This window comes from Schistocerca piceifrons, chromosome 3 (genome assembly GCF_021461385.2).
Source record: "Schistocerca piceifrons isolate TAMUIC-IGC-003096 chromosome 3, iqSchPice1.1, whole genome shotgun sequence".
Taxonomy (NCBI): domain Eukaryota; kingdom Metazoa; phylum Arthropoda; class Insecta; order Orthoptera; family Acrididae; genus Schistocerca; species Schistocerca piceifrons.
Window position 1 is genome coordinate 936,014,504 of NC_060140.1, and position 15,117 is coordinate 936,029,620.

The 15,117-nt window shown below is 41.7% G+C and overlaps 1 long non-coding RNA gene across 1 annotated transcript in view; it reads right to left on the bottom strand.

The window, feature by feature from the left end:
• Window positions 1-14,455, bottom strand: part of LOC124789743 — a 463,807-nt gene extending 449,352 nt beyond the window's left edge. Inside the window, exon 1 of the long non-coding RNA XR_007016160.1 lies at window positions 14,199-14,455. This is a non-coding gene — a long non-coding RNA (uncharacterized LOC124789743). The remainder of the gene's footprint in view (window positions 1-14,198) is intronic.
• Between the last annotated feature and the right edge of the window lie 662 nt (window positions 14,456-15,117).

Below are 15,117 nucleotides of genomic sequence, written 5' to 3' on the forward strand. Positions count from 1 at the left end.
GAAAATCCTTGGTCCGAAAGAGATACAATCCCACAACCTCTCTCTCCAGACACGCACTTTACCGCTGGGCCACCATGTCCAACATGTTTGTAGATAATTCATCTACAAGTTTTGGTGAATGAGTTTGCGAGTAACAAAAGATACGACATACAAGGTGTGTCCGAAAAGTAATGACTGGTTTTTTTATCTCCTAAAGTTTTTAGTTTTTCAAACAATTTTGTCGGTAGCTACACACTGACAGAGTAGTCGTTCCCAGTCTTGAAAGTAGTACTGGAAGGCTTCAATTGGCAGTGCCTTTAACATGTCTGTCACATTCTTTTGAATGTTCCAACCGAGTCCCAAAATGCCAAGGGCTCAGTTTAGGTGACTAGGGGGCCTGTGGAACAACAGGAATGCCTTTTGAGGTCAAAAATTCCGTGACGGAACTGCCCGTGTGGCATGGGGCGTTGTCACGATACAGCATCCATTCATCTGCAATGCCTGGTCTCACTCGATTCACCTCTTCCCTGAGTCCTTCAAGGACATCTTTCTACAACACTCGATTGACAGTGAGTTCTGTCCAGTTTGTCTCACAAGAGCACGGACATGTTCGACGTCGCCGTTGGTTTTTGAAGTTGGTCTGCCTGGGCGAGGTTCACCTTCCAACGTTTTATTGGCCTTGCAAAAATGATGTGTGTCTGCGAAAAATTTGTGGTCTTGATAAGGAATGTTCCCCATTCGCCTGTTTAAACTTTTCAAAGCTCACACTAGCCGATTCCCCCAGTTTAACACAAAACTTGAGTTGCTCTAAATTCCGCTGTTCCATTTTCGTAACACACAACAAAAACAGAGCTTCACAGATGGCGCTCTCAAAAATCACGTGGTGGCTGTACGGAGCTGAAACTCAGACTGAGCGTGTGGAGGGGATGAACACACCGGTCTACACACGTGGAACAATACAGCGTTGCCAGATCTCTCGCAGTGTTGCCAGTGTCATTACTTTAGTCACACACCTCCTACATGTCCACAACTTTTGATTTCTTTGGCTTAGAAGCTTAAATTATTTACGTTGCCAGGGGATCGTAGACCTCAGAAACTGACATAAATTTGAAATTTGTATCCCTACCAGTTCTTGGAAAAAGAAAGAGTATTAACACTAGGCAGGTACACAGACATAACAGATAACAAAGTGACATAATAAGGGTTCCGTTTTTAGCGACTGATGTTCGAAAACCTAAAAATGGAGTCGTTTCTGCGCATTATGTACTTGTGGGGTGCGCAAAGCTATTCCTCCTTTTACGATGGTCTCGTTGTCGATGAAATCGGAACATTGACGTTTTTACTAAATGCCGAAATGAATGCCGTTCTGTAAACTCTATGACGTAAACGTCTACTGACAGGTGAGAAATTATATTAGCCCATTATAAAAGAGCCCTATTCTCATTGAACAGCAAACGGAAATCACAAGTAGAAGCGATGAAACTAATAAAATATATGCTTGCATCGGTAACCAATTGCAGGCTCCATCTTTCGAGAAAATGCTTTGATGTACTTTGGTCGGCCGCGAAATGATCGCCATACGGCGAGGCATTTAGAATATTAACGAACTTGCTTTTCCTAAAGACAATCACATAAAAGAATATGACTGTGGCATATGTGCCTTCGCACGTTGCTCGTGGCGGATCGATATTTTTATGCTTTGACCGTTTTTATGATAGACATCACTGAGGAACACACGATTTCTCTTACAGTATAAAAATAAAAATCAATGCAATAACCGATGTACTAGGTACTAGAATTTATGGTTGGCTCTGAGCACTATGGGACTCAACTGCTGAGGTCATTAGTCCCCTAGAACTTAGAACTAGTTAAACCTAACTAACCTAAGGACATCACAAACATCCATGCCCGAGGCAGGATTCGAACCTGCGACCGAGCGGTCTTGCGGTTCCAGACTGCAGCGCCTTTAACCGCACGCTAGAATTTATGTTTTTCATTTTCTTTTACTGTTAGTGACGTAAGGCAGTGTAAGCTTTGTAGTAATAAAACGTAATTTTAATAATATTTGAAACGCTTTTTATTGTTTAAATAGTTCCATTGTATCTCTCGGTGTCACGTACCTCCACGAGAACGAAATGGAAAAAAAACCCGCAAGATTCGAGCGCAAAAATTCGAACCTGTGCTGATAACCGCTACGCTACTAACGCGCTTGGTATAGGACCATGTGTGCGTACTGACATAGCAACATCACAGCTGTAATTTTGTCGAAAACCATTAACTACTGTCACCTCAGACAAAATAAGTGTCCATTTATGTTCGTCGTCCTTTCACCAAGAGAAGATTCGACTGTGTTACAGAACGATCTATTGCTGCTCCTCCTCGTAAGGGACAGTTTCAGAAAACTACTGACGTAACTCCACACCCGCGCAAGGAACATTAAATTATTCTTGTATTTCCGCACCAGAAACATACCTCGGCCAATCCCCATGGCACCTAAATGGGTCTAGAGAAACTAATGTATCGAAATAATCACCAAGTCCGTCATCCCTGAGGACTACTATGATGTAATCAGGCTTGTCAAAGTAAGATTAAACCGCACTGATTCCTTGGAAGGTGACATGTTTCATTTAGTGTGATTTGTGGACTCATTTTATTCTCTCTTTCTGACACTGTATCGTTTCACAGCTTTTCAATGAAACTGTACGATCCTCATTGGGGATTGCACCATACCGAGAATGTGATCTCGAGTTTCAAAACGGTTTAAAACGTATCGACGATATCTTCAATTACACTCATTTGGCGTTTGTTAGCTGTGTAGCGGCTACTTCAAAACGGAAAGGCTTGCTGAAGTTAAAAATGGTTCAAATGGCTCTGAACACAATGGGACTTAACATCTGAGGTCATCACTCCCCTAGAACTTAGAACTACTACTAAGCGAAAGCCGATGAACAATTGTCTCATGAGACAGGTTGTTCACTATAGTTTACTGAATACACCAGAAAAACATGTTAAATAAATCAGTAGCAATATAGTCTTCCGCATTATCTGAAACTGTCACACAACGTTCAGATAGCTTTTCAAATTCACTCCTGTAAACAACACGTTTGCGCATTGTCTCCTTGTATGTTATCCTGTGTTAACAGACAGCAAAGCTGTGTAGTTCAGCGTAACGATGAGGTGCGGGTCTTGTGTATTCGGTCACGGACTCTACAGTAACAACAGGATATTGACGGCCGGCCGGAGTGGCCGAGCGGTTAAAGGCGCTACAGTCTGGAATCGCACGACCGCTACGGTCGCAGGTTCGAATCCTGCCTCGGGCATGGATGTGTGTGATGTCCTTAGGTTAGTTAGGTTTAAGTAGTTCTAAGTTCTAGGGGACTTATGACCACAGCAGTTGAGTCCCATAGTGCTCAGAGCCATTTGAACCATTTGATATTGACTGTTTTACTTTCAATTTTGTCCGCCCCTGGTAGCTGAGTGGTAGCTCAGAGTTTTCGGTGAGAGGATTAGCTGCCCTCTGTAATAAAAAAAACTGAGCTAATCGATCGACGACGAACTTAAATGGGTGTCTCACGTCCGCCCCGAGCAGATGCAACGAACGAAAACGAACAAAATGATATTTAAAAAAAGTGGTCAGCGCGACGGAATGTCATGCCTAACGGCCCGGGTTCGATTCCCGGCTGGGACGGAGATTTTCTCCGCTCAGGGACTGAGTGTTGGGTTATCCTTATCATCATCATTTTATCCCCATCGACGCACAAGTCGCCGAAGTGGCGTCAAACCGAAAGACCTGCACCAGGCGAACGGTCTACCCGACGGGAGGCCCTAGCCACACGACATTTCCACTTTCAATTTTCCTAGAAAGTTTATAAAACTTTTAACTTATTCACTACAATGAAGCGTTTAATTTGCTGTGTGCACTATTTTATATCAATATATTTCAGTTCACTGTCACTATTATTTTTCAATAAAGCTCGATTGTTATTACACCTTCCAAGATTTGCTAAATATGCAAATAAAAAATTGCAGATAGATACTGGGGGGAGAGGGATCGCAACTTTCGCAGTTCTGCCAGAGGCACTCGATGTCCTCAGTAACGGCTGTCCATCCATGCTCAATGAAATCAACCAAAAAACGTGCTTTTCATTACAGAAAACAATAGCCACCATTTTTCGACTCGAGAAGGAGTTTGCCTGGATGTCTTCAGTTTTGACGAAGTTGGATAGAGCCACTGCATTAACATTTTGATTTGCGCTGGTGTAGGATATTCAAGTCTCGTGGGGAAACAGGTCATTTCACCTTGTCGATGGTGGTCCAAAAATGCTCATACACTTGCCATTCTCTGCACTCTATGTTGTTAGGAAACCAGCTTTGGTATCCACTTTGCACACACAATTTGTGATATCTAAGCATCTTTGTGACAATCGTGTAAGCCGTGATGTGTCCGACATAATTTCATCAGCCAGAGCGCCAATCGCCGGTTAGATCGCTATTTCTGGTCGCTCTGCACATTTCATCGGGCTGGACACTGGATCTACCTTCCCCTCTTCATCATGCGTATTTGTACGGCCACTTTTAATGTTTTGACACCACCGTCTAACTTTTCCTTCGTTCTATAAACCCACAGAAATTGCTCTAATTTCAGCCCTAAAACATACTTTAGCACACAAAAATAGAATTACTGCCCCCTATTGGCAAATGCAAGGAGCAACAAAGTTCGAAGCTATTCATGTTTGCTTTCGCTCAGACTCAAACGACTGCGGAATGAAAACTATGTGGCTTCGCACACAGTCAAAGGAGCAAATGGGCCTACCTTTTTGAAAAGATCTCTTTCAAGTTTAGAGGGTATACGGGACTTGAAATGGTTGTGGAAGTCGGCTTAAAGGAAGTGCAGAATGGAAAGGAAGTTGTGGAGAGTGGGGAGCCGCTGTTTCATGGGTTGCGAGAATCTACATTGTTTTTAGAGCGCTTGCAGAAATTATGAAGACGGTATGAATTAGTTTGAGGGAGGGGTGAAAGACAGTCTTCTGCCATCAGGATCACTTAAACGAGTACTGTTCGCGCAATAGTTTGGCTAGGATTCTTCCTGGCAGATTAAAACTGTGTGCCGGACCGCGACTCGAACTCGGGACCTTTGCCTTTCGCGGGCATGTGCTACCCGAGCACGACTCACGCCCCGCCCTCACAGCTTTACTTCCGCCAGTACCTCGCCTCCTACTTTCCAAACTTCAGATAAGCTCTCCTGCATTCGTTGGCTGAATATTTGGACGGCTTTACTCCAAACAGTGTTACATGAAAGAAAGGAAACTACGTGGAATGATGCATATTCAGTCAGGCCAACAGTTATAGGGCAGCAAGATGTGCGCGAATCATTAAAGTGAAGACAGAGAAATGGAATGAACATACAAAGTAAAACTGATACCAGTAATAATGAGAATGTGGCAAATGGCGCCGGAAATTAAGAAACTGGTCCGATTAAAGATTGACTACATACTTATTTACGTCCCTTGGAGAGAATTTCTCTTACATGATGTGTAAGATAAAGTTTCGTCATAAGTAGCCCAGACCGGAGGAAGGCATGCAATGCGGATTAGAGTGGGAAGGACAGATATAAAATAACAATATCCCAATGAAGTCAAATTCTTAAGATAAGCGGTAAAAATAAGAATGAGAAATGAAAGAGGCTATGGCGCTACATTCACCTGCAGTGGTTTTCATACATTTTCAATAATAATCGTATGGCAGGCATTGCTGTGAGTTCCTCAAGAGGGATGTTCAGAGGATAGATGGGAATCTCTTGTCGGACGCCATTTCGGTCCCTTGCGTGTCCCTTGCCTACCCCAGTGATCCAACCAAGGAAAGGGGACCTACAGTTTAACGTGAAATCCGAGCCACCTGTCATTTCTAGTCCGGCCAGGATTCGATCCCGCGACACTTCGACTTCCAAGTACGTGCTTGACCACTAGACCACCAAGCCCGAATAGAGAAAACGACTGAAATGGTAAGTCAGGATGTCCGGTACTGATATCAGCACACCTGCCCAATATGAGTCCAGTCTCGTAAACACTAGTCACCGTGCACCATGAATGCTGGTTAGTCTTGCGGCACCGAGGTTAACAGCGGGGTTACTAACTACTTTTTTTTTTTCAGTGTTGAACTCTGGAATAGGTAATTCAGGATTCTGAAGACAATAAGGACAAACAGGAGGAAGTGAGAATGATTAGCGTCTAAAATCCTATCATCACTTCTAAGAATGGGGATATAATTTGGGCGTGTCCTTATCAAAGGATAACTCCTGACGTTTACCTTATGCTATTTAGAGAAACCACGTAAAAAATAAGTCGAAATTTGCCAAGACAAAGATCTGAGCCGCCGTCCTTCGGAATGAGAATCCAGCGGATGAACGAAAGCAGTTAAGACAGCGATAACACAACTGATAAAAAGCAAGAGAAAGTCAGGTTAAAAAATATAAAACAAGGTCGTAATTTTAGTACGCCTAGTTTTCCAAGTTAAAAGTGGTTCAAATGGCTCTGAGCACTATGCGACTTAACTTCTGAGGTCATCAGTCGCCTAGAACTTAGAACTAATTAAACCTAACTAACCTAAGGACATCACACACATCCATGCCCGAGGCAGGATTTGAACCTGCGACGGTAGCGGCCGCTCGGTTCCAGACTGTAGCGCCTAGAACCGCACGGCCACTCCGGCCGGCATATCGAGTTAAGTCAAAGAGGCGATGAGAGAGCTGCGCTACGATAAAATCGACAATCATGCTCCCTTACACGACGTCTTTCTCCTGGATTGTAGTGAAAGAGAACACAACCTGCGACATACGTAGATGAAACCAAGCTAACTATTAGAAGTAGCTGTAATGGGAATAAATACTACTTATACATCAAATACAAAGAAAGCGGTGGGATTTGTATTGTATACAGAGCAGAAAGATAATTAAATGGGCGAAACACCGAAGACGGATGGAGCACATCTGTATAAGCGGAAAAATTTCAAACATTGGCCTCGAATTGAGAATGAGGTATCACACAAAAAGTGCAACACAAGGATAGCTTAATGTGAATGGGGAGGTGACAGGTAAAATAGTAAATAGAAAAATACCAAAATCGAAATCTTATAAACTGTTAGCGAAAGTGTAGTTCTTAAATGGTACAGTAAAAGGGAAGAAATTCAAGAAATGACAGACTGAAGTATATAGTAATGAATTCATAGTTTAGGGGTGTAGCAGGTAGTATACGTATAGTCAGTCACCTTGCCCGACCTGTCTTTGGAGGATAAGGTGGCAGTTTGTTTATAGGATCCCCACTTATCTACATCGGCAAGAAGCTAGTTAAAGCAGGCAGTAAGACAGGGCGAACGCATTCGTAAGTTGCAGACTGCGTATTGGTGGCTTCTTGCCTCTGCTCCGTAAGTCTGGTGCTGCAGGGCACTAGGGTTTCGCCGGCTTTACGTCGCGTGCAATTTAAGTCGGCCTCGGGAAGGGGGCAGGCCGTTTGACACCAGTTAACCACAACTGCGGACTGCATTATTTCACCGACACAATTCTCCAAGTACATGCTGAAGTCACACAACTGGCAGAGAACATAGTTCTCAGAACGTGGCTAGCAGAGACAAACTTTCACTTCCGTTCCTGTGTGTTATTACTCGCTTGGTAATTACGGTACACTGCTGTTCTCTTCTTCCAGATTATCTGAGGATGCTGGGCTGAGGCAAGGAAAAAAAAAATCCCAGTTTTATTATTTTTTCTGTTTACTTCCTACGAAAAGCCTTTCACACGTAGCCTAGTGACTTCTCACCGGACACTTAATACAGTCATTTGTTTTGTTGCACCATTTATTCCGACCAAATACATTTCATCCCTCCGACTAGGTACTCTTTTAAGCTTGAGAGTATGTACTCCAAAGGTTTGGGATCCAATTTCGCAGAGATTACTACGACTTTCCTCTGAGACTTGGCGGAACGTTCAGATGTTAAAACACTGTATTTGCGTAAAACTGCGATAATACTGTAAGATAAAGGGTGCTATTTTCTTGATACTGGTGATTTCGTAACATGATTTGTTAACTATTTGCTAGTACACCTGTTGTCGGGACAACGTGCCATTTCGCCTTGTAGTTTCTTGTGACTTCATTGTTGGCAGTACAAGGTATAACTTAGCTGTGAGCAATCAGTCGAGACTCGATAATACTTATGTCGTTATTCGCCGCAAGATTCAATATTTGTTGCTATGAGTGCACTACCGATGAAAATATGAGATTTAACCTATCAAGGTAAGAGCAAATACTACATAACTTATTGGTCAAGAATGTTGCTCATTCGTTATGTATTTCACTTAGTATTGTTATTTACGTGACAAAAGCTACTACTTAAGTTTTGGAAGGAAATTCTTAACTTATTAGCGTTTTGGCACTATAGCTCGGTTTCTTTGTACTCTATGAACATAATATACTAAGCAAAGTTGATTGCGTGTATAGTTAGCGTCACGTTCATGTAAATACTTTTTCGTTTCGGCATGCATATCACGAAGTTACCAACCAAAAATACTGTATTCCTGCTTCAGGTCCAAGTATGCCAAAAGAAAAGCGAATTAATATAAGCAGTGAAACTTGTAAGAAATGATAGACTATCAGTTTATGCAGCAAAGATGGGGGTCCCACGCATGTCACTAAATATGCCCTTTTCAGACATACAGTCAAAGTGGAATTAGTGAACTGTACAAAGCTAGGGACAACATTTCCACTGATTCACGCGAGAAATAGGACTTGGATTAACAGTTACCACAGTAAGGAAATTTGCCTATCAGAAGCAATAAATGCTGGTCGAGAGAAATTTCTAAATCCTGATGATGACATTGCTAGTAAATTGTAGTGGGCTAGTTTGAAGAGGAGATACAACTTCACTCTTAGGATTCCCGAGAATCTTGTTGCCTATTGAGCTTCAGTGGACAATAAGAACTTTATTGGAGACTTATACAACAAATCAGGGGAGTTTCTAATGAAACTAAACGCGAAGGACAATCCTGGCGCAATCTGGAACTGAGATGAAACCAGTCGAGATATTAGTAAACTTCATGCCTACGAAATGAAGATCTACCATGACCATGAACACAAAACAGCCAGGGCAGGAGAATGGATGAGGAAATAATCTAAGGAATGAGGACATAAAAAGCACAAGTGGATGAGATCAACACTCAAGACATAATGCGGCTTGAAAGAACTGATCTGAACGTCTATGGTTTGTGAAATAATTAGAGTGTAAGAGAGGGTCCGCAACAAAAGGAGTAGATAGACCTCGTCATGAGGAAACCAAAACGCCGGTGGAGGGAAAAAAATGGAACGACGATGACAAAGTAAGAAGTATGAAGTTGTTCTACCAAGAAATCGGTTAAGCTGACGAAAGATGAGTTAGGTGTGTAACCAATGAATGCTTCTCCACATCACTTCCTTAAGGAACATTACAGAAAAATTTACTGCTCTATGGGATCGGCACTCTGATTCTTGGTTCCTGAGAGTAGGTAATAGTCTTACCAAGTGAGCTACCGAGGCAGGATTTACATCCCTCCTTCACAGCTTCAGTTCTAAGGAAATAAGGAAAAAACTTTGGATTTAAAGTCCATCGACAAAGAAGTCATTAGAGACGTTGTAAAACCTCGTACTGGGGAAGGAACCATCTCGCCATTTGCATTTATCAACTGAAGAATTTAAGAATATCACGGACAAAATCGGGGTGAACGAAGGGGTTCTGAACCCCGCCGCAAACCTGGGTGAACGACGGGGTTGTGGACCCCCGCGCCATACGAGTCTCTGCACAACCACCACCTATACCGCCAGGCTTCAGTTCAACGATATGCCTACTCCTCCCCCACTTTCCCTAGTTCCACCATCAGTAGCAGCAGGTAAGTGAGAATGGCTTTCTGAATCGAGATATGACATAAATCTGCAATTTTGGTCATTCCATGATGATGGTGCCAGTTAGGTCGTATGGCAGAGTTGACAGAGATCCCGAGTGGTTCAGCTGGCTAATTGGAAACGAACTTCATTTTTCGCGCAAAATGTCATCTTTCCTTCAAGAAACGTGTTGTGTCTTAAGGGCACCTGGAATGTGTAGGTGATGCGAACGTGTACATATGATGTTGATAACGATGGTTTCTTGATCTAACATGCTATATGATTTTAGTAGAAATGCTTAAAAATGTCCCCTTTGCCCAATGAGAGTGCAGAAAATACTTTAACTGTACATAATTACCCATTAGAAAGGGATTTCTGGTACGAAGTTTTTCTTTGATACAGCAAAGATTAATAGTTATTAATCAGAACATATTTTTCTATCATGTATCTGATGCACTAAAAACAAGTGTGCAAATCTAAACAAAATTTTTATCAATTTCAGTTAAGGCGCTAGAATCGTTCAAAGTTTAGGGGGAGCATTCAAGATGCTGTTCATAATTGGTTGGGTTCAGATGGATCCGTTGGTAACAGAATGTTCATATAAGTGAGGTGCTCAAACGAGTGTCCATGTTCTTGAATGCACAATTCAATGCGCCTTGTAAACGACATGCAGACGAGATGTGAAGTTGACACGGAACGACCCGATACCCCGATGCAGAGTGTGCTCTTCCATTTTTTCTTTGTTCCCTACTTATTAGCACATTCAACACCAGGTTCCGGATCAGGACTGGGAATCCTCCTCGGATAGCTCAGTCGGTAAGAGGCAAGATTCCGGGTTCGAGTCCCAGTCCTGACACACGGACTTAATACGCTTGGAGATTTTGTTTCTGGGACACTACCATGCTTACAAAACAATACACGATCAATCATGCACAGAAGAAATGAACCGAAAGTTTCTGGAAAATGAGTTTGAGATATCTTCCCAAAACCCTGCCACTATTATACGAGTTCAAAATAAGCCTTAACACTTCCTAGACAGTGTGTAAACGACAGGTTTCCGGGGACTCAAAAATTTCTGCAATGTACGGTAGGGAATTATTTAAGTACCAGATACATTCTGTTGGCTTTGAACAGTACGTTATCAAATAGTATAGCGACTATGACGTCATACAAGATGGTTATTTTAATTAGCCAAGTACTGCGAAACCTACGAGGATTTGGGAGTTTCGGACATGAACGTCCTTTTTCTTAACTCCTCCAAACATTCAAATCTCACTGGAAAACAGCGGTTGTCATCGGAGACGAAAGCATCATTCGTACGTATAAAATACGCACTATCACAACCAAAATGAGGCCTTCCAGTCTAACCTTGACAGTTTAATCTGTCACCACGAACTCCACTACAAAATAAAGAAATGAAAATGAACAAAAGAAAGAAAGAAAGAGAGAGAGAGAGAGAGAGAGAGAGAGAGAGCAGTGTAACAGTCAAGCATTCAGCTACGTAATACCTGACAATTACTCCTTTATAGAATACTTTCACACCTGCTGTTGCTGGGCTTGTCCTGTATCTAAGGTGCGTACATAACAGAAACGCAGCAAGCGGCGCAATCATCCAGTCTGTTCGAATTTCGTGTTTTCACACGAGGTATGTTGGATGCTGTCCTTAGTTCGGCGAATTCATGTGGCCGTTCAGTTACCGATCATTATTTGAATAAACCACACTAGGCAGCAAACTTAATTTGAATTTCACACTACAGTACGTATCCCAACATCGTTCTTTGCTAATCACACAAAGTATAAACAACCAGCGACAAAAACGTATAACGAACTATACGAAACAGATCCAAGAAAACCACCAACGCTTTGTGAAAGCTTCGGGTGCATATTTTGTCATATCATCCTTCCTGAACTAGAAATATTTCCAGAGCTTTTAATTTTATGTCTCATGGAAATCAAGAATTCAACAGTCAAGTACGCCTTAAGGGATGACATTAGACTGGCAAATCTGTAAGCAGTCAAAAATGGTTCAAATGGCTCTGAGCACTATGGGACTCAACTGCTGTGGTCATCAGTCCCCTAGAACTTAGAACTACTTAAACCCAACTAACCTAAGGACATCACACACACCCATGCCCGAGGCAGGATTCGAACCTGCGACCGTAGCAGCAGCGCGGCTCCGGACTGGAGCGCCTAGAACCGCACGGCCACCGCGGCCGGCATAAGCAGTCAACATGATGAGTAAACACCGACTTTGAAGTGACCGCACGGCATCACATTCAAAGCTAACGAGACAACAAATAAACCAATAGGCAAACCGGTAGAACAACCGCAAGTGACACAATAAGGAAACTCTAACGCTTCGGTCACTTACAAGGTCCAGTCTTACTTTTTTTGCCGAGCTTAATACCTACTCAAGTCACCATTACTTGCTTCACAAGAAGAAAGCTTTATATCAACTTTCGTAAGTGAGCGAAATTTTTCTAGGTTGTATTAATCTCAAAGATCAAGACTGCTTTTTGTTCTAGACACCATACAAACTTCCTCTTTTTCATTTTCAATGTATCAGAATTATCGATACACAACTTCGCTGACAGTGAAAAGTATTCGCCACCTAATTTTTAGACCTTAATTGTCGATGGCATAAGTCAGGTTGTTCACCAATTAATACAATATCAGTGCTGAAGTATAGTTATCGTCAAAAGTCGTACTTTTAATACAATCACAGCTAATAAACATTAGCCATACAAACGTAGCCAGTTTTATTCAGTATCTATCAAACAGGTGTATATCTAGGTCTGTAAATAAAAGTGGGTTACATTTAAATTGTAAAATATGCCGGTGGCTTAATTTTCCCCTATAAGCTCCTGGTGGTCTTAACATTTTGTTCACGCAAACTTATTACAGAAGAAAAGTCACACAGATTTAAGGCACTGCATTCTGAGTTCTAAACATCTACACGGCCTGAACAGAACGCGTACTGTAAGGAAAGAACTAGCCACGATGGCCATCGTGTCGCGAATATAATCAAGATGAAAAGACATCCAGAACCATATCATAATGCTCAAGATGTGAGGCTGCAGGCTGTGTTCAGAATGTACCAAAAATCCAGAGCAAAAGCAAGTGGAGAATTTCGCGTTTCTAAATAACGGATCCGTCCTCTTCGGATTTACTAGAGATAGTGAACATTTTGGGCTAAAATAAAGCAAGCATCTAGTGTTGAAACCTTTACTATAACTACTTATAGGAGTTTGCAGCCAATCTGATGCAAGGTTTGGACGCACTCCTGATATGATAAACTCAGTTAAAAGAAAGAAAGAATTACTATATATGTCTGAGGAGAAAAATTAAAATATAGCTACATACACAATACTACGAGTGCCTATGTCTCTTGTCTGGCAATACTAGGTAATTAACAAATACACAATCCATGAAATTCGTAAAAGATGACAGACTACCGGTTCAAATGCGGGCTATTATGGATTAAAAAACTGTTTCCATATAATTATGCCTTTTAAATGGGCTAAAAAGGCGACCAGAAACCTGATATGACATATACAAATTCACTTTCGACATCGTGAATTACACGTTTTAACGAAAAATGGAGGAACAGTGATTTCGTGGAAAGCTGACTGTACGTATAGTAATACAGTTCTTAAGATCAATATATTAGAAGCGTTGCAATGTATCCTACAATGCTGCTATTTTACGCAAAAAATTCGTTACAATAACTCGAAAGTTTATCTAGAAGCTAATTTTACATTCTAAGATTGTCGCTTACCACTAATGTGACTCGCTAGAGCACTGAAGTAAAAATGGTAGTAAAAAAAAACGAATTCATAACATGCACACAGAAAATTAGCGTACAACAGTCTTTCAAGATCAACTCATCCAGGATTATCTGCAACGGTTCAGTACTGATGTTACAGAAAAAGTGACCATTCCAACAATTACAAAACCGATGCCAAAGAGTTGATGCAAGCAATGCAACTTTCAATCCAAACCACTTTTATAAAAACTTCATTTTGAATACAACGATAAAAATGATAAAAGTACTCCTTGCATGCTCGCAACGAATCTTTTAAAAGCAACAGTCGCGACCAAAGACTTTACGTACAATGTAGTAACTTCGGAAGAAATAATACAGTCTTACGAGTGTTTCGTTCCCGAAAGTTGTACTTCTATCGAAAAACAATAAATACATCAAAGAGTGGCGATTAGTACATTTACAGATAAAATCCTGATGATAACTTATAGGTAAAAAGAGTTTTAGATGAAAACAGTAATAGCGTAGAATAGCACCGCGGTCCTGAGATTACCTACAGAAGATATCCCTCGGAGAGTTGCACGACCGCTTGCCGGCGTCTACACTGCTTCACGGTAATCCATCACGTGCTGGAAACACTTTTTTTTAAACCCTGCACGTCGAATAATCACTTATTTAGAGCACAAAAGTTAGATAACGGTGAAACCTCTGCTTTTGTTTCCCGACACTAGCACACCGCTTCACTGGCTCGAGTTTTCACAGCAAGACGCACTGCGGACCGCCCGCGCGAAAGACCTCCACACACAACGCCGCGGCGGCGGCAGCACAGCGACTGAGCCAGCAACAGGTGGCCATCTTGGAACGAAAGAAGGTAGTGGGGAAGAAGAGCGCTCTGATTGGCCGAGAGAAACGCCGTTGCCAATCGCTCCCTTCTTGCAGCAGAATACATTTCCACGCGGTTACAGGCAGACAAGAGGGGCAGCTCGTGCCTCAGTGCGTGAACAGAGGGAATCGTTCGGAAGTATTCCAGCAGATCGCTACGGAAACAAGCCACCCCATCAGTGCTAAAACTACACACGGCGCATTTGTTCAATACTTCCGTACTACCGTTCTAAAGAAGCATAATCGAAACTTCTGTTCGGAAATTAACGAATAAAATTATGTACTACACTACTGTCGAATTACATTCGTTTAAATTTCATCGCATTTCTGGTAAAAGTAGGATGTAAATTCATTTTAGTAACTGAAGCGGACACTTTTACAAGACTTTGTTTGTTAAAAAAAAAAGAAAAAAATTAACACTTTCTAACAGTCGTGAGAACTCTGGCGTCTTTATTCGACGGTTATAAAGTTAAAATTCCTGTTTGAATGCTGTACTACCTAAAAAAAAAGCCTTAATTCTAACGTTGCATGTGATAACTATTTTGACACATTTTCATTTGGAATTAGTCGGATGGTACTAAATAAAGCTATAAA